Source organism: Sinohyriopsis cumingii, chromosome 11, assembly GCF_028554795.1.
Source record: "Sinohyriopsis cumingii isolate HCF-2022 chromosome 11, ASM2855479v2, whole genome shotgun sequence".
Classification (NCBI taxonomy): Eukaryota; Metazoa; Mollusca; class Bivalvia; order Unionida; family Unionidae; genus Sinohyriopsis; species Sinohyriopsis cumingii.
The window spans coordinates 67,458,556-67,469,329 of NC_142971.1; positions in this window are offsets into that span (position 1 = coordinate 67,458,556).

Below are 10,774 nucleotides of genomic sequence, written 5' to 3' on the forward strand. Positions count from 1 at the left end.
CACCGCAACAAACTTAACTTTTTAAACCTAACAGTGACCAAACTGGTATATGTCGCTTAGACATAATCATTTAAATAAGATCAGTATGGCTATTTTTATGTACACTAAGTACTAATATTAGACAGATATGTTAGGAAGTAGGAAATTTAACAGACTCGTTAGATTTGAACTAATTGCACAGGTGGTTAACACATTATTGGTACTTTTTATTCTCCATTAGCAAAAACGGGACTTGATTTGAAATAAGTACGGGCTAGCGTTTTGGTGAGTACTTAACATCCATGGCTGTCTTGCTGAGCACCTTTTTCCTCCTTTACCACGCTCGGACAGAAAAATGAGTGTGTGGTGAGACAATTCCCACTCATGTTTAAAGCCTTTCAATCAGGTTGTTAAGGACTAGTTAGTCCTACACCTGAGTGGCTAAATTTAAAAATAGTCTGTGAGTACATAAAAGCCTGGGGGATGAGGCTCTCTTTCCTTCCCTAGGAGTAATTAAAAATCACGCGGTGCGTTATTAAACCAGTGATACATGGTCCATTAGAGCGAAAATCACTTTAATTCAAGTAAGCAAGCAAGCAAGTTCGGGTACCGTCTCTAGCACTCTTGATGACACCAACTGTCTGGGTTATTTTCTTTCTTGCAAGCCCCTATGTTCCACTTCTGTTTGTGATAATAACTTGTGATACTTCACATTTTCTAAAGTGGAAATCTTTACAAGCCGTACAAAATACAAAACTTATATGACTTTGGCTTTTGACACTTGCACAGACTCTTCACTTTATAAGTGTCACGAGAAAATTGTATATCCCATTTTTACCATTTTCAAAAACACGCACACACTTGCAGCTTGACCAGAAATATGTACATCTTGTTTTGTGGATAAGTCACAGACAAGTCCAAGCATATATAGGTGGTTATGAACGTTAGGAATATCCCCTCATTTTTTTCAGAAATATCAAAGCTTGTATGTGCATTTTCCCTTTTCCACTCTATATTAGTGCTTAGATTTGTTCCAAAAAAAAAGAAAAAAGAAACGAAACAATTTTGAAGAAAAAAACAACTGAATTTTGAATTCAGGTTTCTCTCTGTTTATAATTTTTTTCAAGTTGATGGTGCATGACAGAGTACATTCGCCTACCTTTCCAAAGTGAGAGGCATTTCTTCACATGTCATTGCCTTTGTTAAATTCGGTTTCATTGGTTAGTTATCGTTAATCTTTAATATTTTTTGATGCATTTCTTTTTGATAGAATATTTAAGGCTTTCTATTGTTGTAACGGTATTTATGTTGTTTAGTCTGTTGATGAAATTATCTATAGCAAAGTGCTTAAGATTTTTCAGTTTTTTATTATTTCAAGCCCTACAAAAGGAGACCAAGTTTGTCTTCAAAGACGATTGAAACTCTAAATTACACGGGCGTGAAGGAAAACATCGTTGTGTTTAATCTAATCATGCTTGCCGTATCTCTTTGTGTTTTAGAGGTCATATTTCTTCTTAAGTAAATACACGCATCAATAGACAGACAGATTGGGTCATCATCCTTGAGTTTCACTGTACTTTCGGTTCTTTACTTCATACAAACCCCAAATTTATTAGTTTGAAAAAAAAAAAAGATAACATGCCTCTCAATACTGTAACACGTCTGTTCTGACTCTACCGATGTGAGTGTGAGTGTTTATGTTAAAATGTTTAAGTGAGATATAAAAAAAATGGTCAGCTTGAAAACGCGAACCAATACTGTGACGCTCAGTATTTTGATGTGGTAAGAAGAAATGGTACAACACACACAAAGAGGGCTTGTAAGTTCACATTTCAGTCTGTCTGCACTGTAATGGTAACAACGCAAGAACATAGGGATTATTATGTCACACAGTCCTAGAACAAAACAATGCATCACCCGTTGTAAGCCATTTCATTGGCTATACTTATTTTCTTACCGCGTTCGCTTCGAATTGACTTGAGTAGCTATTCAGACAGTGACGAGAATGGCCATGCTTTACTGGGTCTATCCTATAGGCGATTTATATAAAAAAATATTTTTAAAAATTAAACTAATGCACGAACAATCGTACCATGGGCGATCCCATGGAAATTGTGTCCGTCTTATTGCAAAATACATCAACATTTAATTTAACCGTGCAGATCGCTAGAACAAACCTCTGATAATATACATTTTGAAAAGTGTTGTGTGACACGGATCGCCATTGTCGCTTGGTGTCTGCTTTCTTCTTCGAAAAGAGATCGTTTCGTCTTGACTATAAAAATTTAATTTGACTAAGTTTTACGCACTACTTGAACTCATAGATTTACGTTGTAGGTGTAAGCCGTCGTTCTCAGTTTTCTGGAAGTTCGTTTTTGCGTTTCTCAGATGTGATACTATTTTTTATGGACCGAACGAAATTTCTTTTGGCGTGAATCAGGACTCGTGGTTTTGTGGCATAATGGAGAGCATTGATTAAAGCTCAGTTATGTCGTCTTCGAAATCGCTGACACGGATTTGAACTAACACTTCAGGTTTTGTGTGAGGCGATACGGTACATCATTGCCTTTTACTTCCTCAATGAAATCGTTTCATCTTATTGCAAAATTACATTTGACTAGGTTTCATACGCAGCAGGTCCCTGTATATAAGGAGAGTGTCTTAGCGTCAGAGTATTCATTCCACTCTCAAACGATCAAGAAGATGGAAGAGTCAGCACAGATCGACCTGCTGGTCAAATATTTGCTAGAAGTCATACGAAAGCATAATTCACATGCGAAAGTGGCAACAAAACTTACTCTTTTGGTCGTTGATTTGATGAGAGTCATACGAAAGTGTGTAAGTGCTAATGAAGTTTGCTATATCTGCAAAGGTAAATGGGTATTTGTCTCCAGAATACCTGCTTCGTCTAAGAAAGAGAGACAAAAGTCAAGATACCTAATATCGTTGTCAGGAGAAAGGACACTGGAATTCAGAGTGCCCTACGAGAAAAGAGAAGAAACAGAAACAAGACGAAACAGAGAAGAGGGATTCAGAAGAAGAGGAAATCGAAGATAATGAAGAACTTGTGCCAGTAAAGACATGGAAATGGAAAAATCGACAATGTGAGCCGATGCGTTGGCCCTGATGTGAAATTTCATACTACCTTCTAAAAGAGAATAGACCAGAAAGAAAACGTAAGTGTCTCTTGGTCTTGACATTGTATAATAAGGATGGCGTGTTTTGTTTTTACTCACACTTTATGAAATTGTTCTCTTTCACCTCTCTCTATCCCTCTGGATCATGTTTTAGTTAGAATTGAAATGGAAGGATGTTTTCCTTCACGCACGTTCTTTAGGCATGCAAGTCGGTAAACAATAGTCAGTCTATTCATCCATCATTTTGTGTCTTGATGTTTCCTAAATCACACACTGATGCCATAAAATAACGGGTTAAATGGGTTTTGTAGTGTTGGGAGTGGGGGGTGGGGTGTAGGTGTTTGGCAGAGTTGGTCATTGCAGGTGAGGGCTTAGGTGCTTTCAAAAAACTTTTTCTTCTTCACTCTGTGTTGATGGAATATAATGGGTTATTTTCTTCACTCTCTGTTGATAGTATATATAAAGGGTTATTTCTTCACTCCGTGTGGATAGTGTATAATGGTTTTCTTCTTCTTCCCTCTGTGGTGTGCGTGTGTGTGTGTGTGTGTGTGTGTGTGTGTTCGCGTACGTTGTGTAGATCGTATATTTGTTTGTTTTTTTCTTCTTCTTCCTCCCGAGTGTGGATAGTATATTTGGGGTTTGTATGCGTTAGCGACGTTGTGTGGATAGCATATTTGGGTTTGTATGAGTTAGCGACGTTGTGTGGATAGTATATTTGGGGTTTGTATGAGTTAGCGACGTTGTGTGGATAGTATATTTGGGGCTTTTATGCGTTCGCGTACGTTTGTGTGGATAGTATATTTCGGGTTTGTACGTGTTAGCGACGTTGTGTGCATAGTATATTTGTGATTTGTATGCGTTAGCGACGTTGTGTGGATAGTATATTTGGGAATTGTATGCGTTCGGGTACGTTTGTATGGAAAGTATATTTGGGGTTTGTATGCGTTCGCGTACGTTTGTATGGATAGTATATTTGGGGTTTGTATGCGTTCGCGTACGTTTGTATGGATAGTATATTTGGGGTTTGGATGCGTTCGCCTACGTTTGTATGGATAGTATATTTGGGGTTTGTATGCGTTCGCGTCCGTTTGTGTGGATAGTATATTTGGGGTTTGTACGCGTTAGCGACGTTGTGTGGATAGTATATTTGGGGTTTGTATGCGTTCGCGTACGTTTGTATGGATAGTATATTTTGGGGTTTGTATGCGTTTGCGTACGTTTGTATGGATAGTATATTTGGGGTTTGTATGCGTTCGCGTACGTTTGTATGGATAGTATATTTGGGGTTTGTATGCGTTCGCGTCCGTTTGTATCGATAGTATATTTGGGGTTTGTACGCGTTAGCGACGTTGTGTGGATAGTATATTTGGGAATTGTATGCGTTCGGGTACGTTTGTATGGAAAGTATATTTGGGGTTTGTATGCGTTCGCGTCCGTTTGTGTGGATAGTATATTTGGGGTTTGTACGCGTTAGCGACGTTGTGTGGATAGTATATTTGGGGTTTGTATGCGTTCGCGTACGTTTGTATGGATAGTATATTTGGGGTTTGTATGCGTTCGCGTCCGTTTGTATCGATAGTATATTTGGGGTTTGTACGCGTTAGCGACGTTGTGTGGATAGTATATTTGGGAATTGTATGCGTTCGGGTACGTTTGTATGGAAAGTATATTTGGGGATTGTATGCGTTCGCGTCCGTTTGTGTGGATAGTATATTTGGGGTTTGTACGCGTTAGCGACGTTGTGTGGATAGTATATTTGGGGTTTGTATGCGTTCGCGTACGTTTGTATGGATAGTATATTTTGGGGTTTGTATGCGTTTGCGTACGTTTGTGTGGATAGTATATTTGGGGTTTGTATGCGTTCGCGTACGTTTGTATGGATAGTATATTTTGGGGTTTGTATGCGTTTGCGTACGTTTGTATGGATAGTATATTTGGGGTTTGTATGTGTTCGCGTACGTTTGTGTGGATATTTTATTTGGGGTATGTATTATCTCCCTTCTGTGTTGATAGTATATTTGGGGTTTGTTTTTTCCTCTTCCCTCTGTGTGTGTGTGTGTGTGTGTGTGTGTGTGTGTGTGTGTGTGTGTATTGGTCTCTGTTTGTCCCTATAAAACTCACTTTATCCCTATCAGATACATTCTACCTACCTACCTATAGGAGCGCGTATTCAGGTCAGCCACTTGCAACACTGTTGCCATTTATCCCCTAGTTTCCAGTACAGTGACGTCACTGACGCTGGAAATTTTGATACTATAAATATGGACTTGGGGTTTTCCACAAGTTGTAGCTATACATATGTACTAGAGTTCATATACAGGAACGTCACTCAAGCTGAGGCTATAAAAAGATAGTGGGGTTTTCCAAAGGAATAACCCACAAGTTGTAGTATAAATAGATAGTGGGATTTCATATGAATTTTAGCTGATTATAGCTATAAATAGATACATGGGTGTTTATCCACGATCGTCACACAAGTTGATATTGTAAGTAGTTACTAATTGTATCCATTTTAGTCTAAACCATTGTAACTTAATTTTCGGGGATATGTTTATTTTCCTTTAAATTCTGGGATAATTTCGTCATTTTAGTGTTACTTTTAGTCACATCCATTTTGTCGTTGAGCATTTCCTTGATTATAGCTATTTATAGCATCATTACAATTATGCAAATTTTTGAACACCCCAGCAAGATTTCAGGTCTTGGTAATGCTTTATATATAAATTTCACGCTTGTACTAGTGTATGTATGTCTCTGTCTCTGTTGTGTTTGACCCTCTACCATCATTGTCCCTAGACAATCCCACCATGTTCAATTCCCCTTGGCGCTATACAGACCCACCATATTCAATTTCTATATGTTAAATTCCCCTTGACGCTAGACAGTCCCACGATTTATTCCCATGTTAAATTTCCCCTTGTCCCTAGACAGTCCCACGATTTATTCCCCATGTTAAATTCCCATTGTCCCCAGATTGTCCCATGATTTTTCCCCATGTTAAATTTCCATTGTCTCCAGATTGTCCCAAGGGGTCCTGTAATGGTAATTCCCATTGTCGCTAGGGTATCCCCATTCACTACTAGTGTCTCACCAATTGTACGCTGATGACACCCAAATATACAAATCTAGCCACCCAACTGAAGTTGATGCTACCATCCAAGGTGTAGAGAGGTCCATTTCTGATGTGAAATCATGGATGACTTGTAACAAGCTGCAGATGAATGATGATAAAACTGAGGCCATTCTGATCACAACACAAAGACTTTTTCATTCACATCCTTTATCTCAAACAATAAATATCAGCAACACCAACATTAAATTCACACAATCAGTAAGAAACCAAGGTGTTACTCTGGACAGTACTCTCACACTGCACCAACATGTCATGAACATATGCAAGGCTGCATATCTTGAGCTGAGACGCATCAGCTCATTTCGCAAATATCTTTCAGTTGATGCCACTAAAACACTTGTGTGTTCATTAGTACTTTCAAGACTGGACTATTGTAACTCAATTCTGTCTGGTTCATCTCAGTATCTACTCCAGGTACTTCAAAAAGTTCAAAACACAGCTACTCGGATCATACTTAGAGTACCACGATCAGAGCACACCTCCCCGCTGCTCTGTACCCTACACTGGCTATCCATTCGATCCAGAATCAAACACAAAATTTGTTCTCTGTGCTACATTTCACTGTTGGACTCTAGTCCAACATACCTATCTGACCTCACCCATGTGTACACACCAGCAAGATACTTACGCTCCTCTTCTGACAATCGTATACTCATTATTCCCACTATGAAAACAAAGTCATATGGACAGCGTTCTTTTGCATACCAGGGCCCAGCAACGTGGAATGAATTGCCCACTGAACTTAGACACAAAGACACAGTGATCACATTCAAGAGGGTTCTCAAAACTCACTTATTTCGACTGCAAGAACAAACTTAAAGACCTAATAATGTTTCCTACCTGAAATATTCTCAGCATGTTTTGTTTTTTATTTTTTAAAGTTTTTCTAATTTTATGTTGTTTGTTTTTGTAATAATATTATTATGTTTCTTATCCTATAGGTGTTGTCTAGTTGTAAAGCGCTTAGAGCTTCTAAAGATTAGGCGCTATACAAAGTCCTCATTATTATTATTATGCAAAATACCATTTTATCATCCATTTTATAAATTTGAAGGACTTTAATTATGTCTGAGAGGTATGGGGCATTTATTATTGAATTTATTTCTTCAGCAGCAGAGAGGGTGAACAGACCACTTGCTGGAAGGTCCATTTTTGAAAAATAAAGCTTCTTACGAAAACGAGAAAAAAATAAGGTCACTAACGTCAAACCGAGTAGTAAAGTAAAATAAGAGTTCTGGATCACTTTGACCAGGGAGCCTCCATTTCGCGTAAAACCCGATTAAAACCGGGTTTTTCTAATCCCATGGGAAAACAGCATGGGATACCATCAGAGTACCGAGATAGTGAAAAGAGAGTTCTGCCCATGGAGCCCCCATCTATAAAAAAAAAACATCATGGCCTAGTAGGGTGAATACTATTCCGATTTTAATTGGGTAAGAAATGATAACTAAATTTAAGACACCAAATAGTCAGCACAAGCCAGTGAAGAAAAATGAGGCATAACTTGCAAGGGCCAGAACGACTCCATAAGTCCATAACAAACAAGACAAACCAGGATACCTGCAGGATACCATTAAAGTATCAAATATAGTTTTAGCATGATGCAAATACTGTCAACCCACGATGTCGAAGAAAATCTTCAACCGATGGCGGGTTTTCACAGTTTTTTAAAAATACCAATACGATTTTTGTAATATGTTAAAAGACAACGATAACCCTTTCCACCACAGTCACCACAAACAGGAATAATGCCTCAAACACATTTTCCGCAACAACGACAGGGAAACGTACCACTGTTAGGATTATTTCTCAGTAGGTTAGCATGAACACCACAATAATCTTTGATACAATTTTTACCGCAACGATCAAGACTACCCTGTAATAACCATTGATATTTATTCGGATTGATCATTATATTAATTCTTTTTATTTAATTCTTTTCTAAATTTGTTTAAATTTTATGATAAATACTAATTAAAAATATACTGTATAAATAGATGCCCCCCCAAAAAAAAAAAAATTAAAAAAAATGGTACGCCAGCATGGGTTGCAAATGTCAGCCCCGGATACTCATATACGACGTTGCCAAGAGGTTGCACTGCTGTTGAGAAAATTTCATGAACGAATATTTCATACACCGGTAACATGGCCACAATCAAATGCTGAGCGGTTTGCGCTCGCTGGAAAGATAGCCCGGTCTGATTATGATCCAGCATTGGGGTGACTTTGGACAACCGATGGCAGACGAAATACTGCAAGGCCAAAAATAATAGATTACTGGCTCCACCCGGCACCCGGTGAACCTTCGGGTAGCCTTGGGAGAATAACAAACCGAGAAGAAGCTAGATAATTATCAAACGCGTATAGCAATTAACTGGGCTCAAACTGCCCTGGCCACGATCAAACAAGCAACTTGAGGACTTAGCCGAGCGTGTTACCAACATAATAAAGCAGCAACCAGTAAGACAAAAGTTATTGGATGAGATTAAGCACCATCAGGGCAACTTTGAGCCAGTGACCAGTGATGCATTTGGTGGACTTGACCGTGAACGTAAATTTGTACCTCGATATAAGCGTAAATTTAATAGGTTTTTACTTCATCATTTGGCAGAAATAATTAAAATTGTTATTCCGCAATCTTTATATAAGCATCCTGCTATCAAGGTCAATGTTGTTTACAACGTTGAGATGTACAAAGCTACCAGCCCAAATGAGATCAGCAAACGAGATTTTTGGTCATCACCGCGAGTTGCTTATACCGATACAGACTTAGATGATTTAGCGGCTGAAATTTACCAACAAATTGCTAAGATAGTTGAACAGCATACCTCATATGGGTCTGGTTGGATGCTAGATAAAATTAAATCGATTACTGTGTACACAAATGCGTTTTCAATGATGACAGGCGGATCCTATGTTGCGTCTATAAACACTTCGTTCCTCTGACTTGTAAGATGGTCTTTGTGTTTTTATATGTAGGAGTGATAATAAAATGTGTTTGTGGGTGACAAAAGTGAACGTGTTTCTTTCAGGTCCGCGCGTTCCACGTGATTTATGCTGTAGTAGGTATTGTTTGTTTTTGAGTAATGGGGATGTATTCTTTACGTCCGTGGTTCCGAAATATAAAGCGGAGCGTTTGTCAGTCTGGCTACCCAGGGTTCACTCGTTAACATTAGTAGAATCACGACGTTGCTTGAACTCCAAATGCACATGGAGTATGTCCGTCGCCTCCTGGACGAACTGGCCATGGAGGCTATTTCAGAGTGTGAAGTTCTATGTGACCCACTGTTATGCGTTGGGGTGGAATGCTCCCAATATTTATTTGAATTACTATGGAATTCCCACCCTGGCTCGTTTTGTAGGAAGTGAAATTAGTGATAGAGAGAGGTAAAGCTCCGAGCCCCCAGTCAGCAATACCGACAATTAAACTATTAAGAACACAAAGGTGAAATTCAAAAAATAACAATTTAATACAAATTAAACGATATTAATTCCTCAACCAATCTTCTTCCTCTCGACCATGTAACAACCTATTTCATCACGTGGTTATAGTGTGAGATGGTTTTCCCCTGTACTTGGTTTCTACTCATCTGTGCTCTACTCTGCTAATTCCTTCCCTCCTTCCGGCGTTTTCCGTACTCCGATTTTTCTTATCCTCTTCCCCTTTTGTCTCCTTTTCTCCTCCTCCTTCTCTCTCTCTTTCTCCAGCAACTAGGCTTGTTCTCGGCCTACTGCCTTGTTCTATCCTGTCTCTCTGAGATTCGGGACTTGACTACCCGGTAGTTCTGTCCCCAAAAGCTTCCTACGAAAAACACAAGGACGTTAGCATGTTTTGTTAGCCATCTCGCTCCACACTACATCAACAATCAATCATCATCAGATAAAGGCTATCTACATCTTTGGTCACGCATTCGTGCACATCGAAAAACCCACACGTTCTTATAGAAACAACGTTGCAATAAGACCGGTAACCTACTTAACATACAGACATCACTAAATTGCGTCATATATATATATATATATATATATATATATATATATATATATATATATATATATATATATATATATATATATTCTTAATCTCATTATGCTCAACAATATCACAACAATCCGACGCATTTCTGTACATTACACTCCCACAAGTGTACACAAATATTCAAATATCCATATTATTTAAATTTACACACTGCAACCATTTCCAAAGTTACAATTTAATTCAACCATTGCAAAATCTAGAATATCACATAAATAAATACACTAGTTTACCACGAAGTAACTAAATAGCGAATTACAATATTAATTCTGACGAGCGAGCAATCTACATAATCATAGCTCATTTCTCAAGTACGCATGTAAATTAAACAATACAACGGTAATTCTACGTACTAACGATTATAGCAAGTAAATATATATACTGTACATAATTACAATTACAGTGCCGTAACATTGTGCAACAATCGAGCAAATAACTCACTGACCTTTACGAAGCTTTCTGTCCTTGAATGTACCAAGGTTTTTCCCA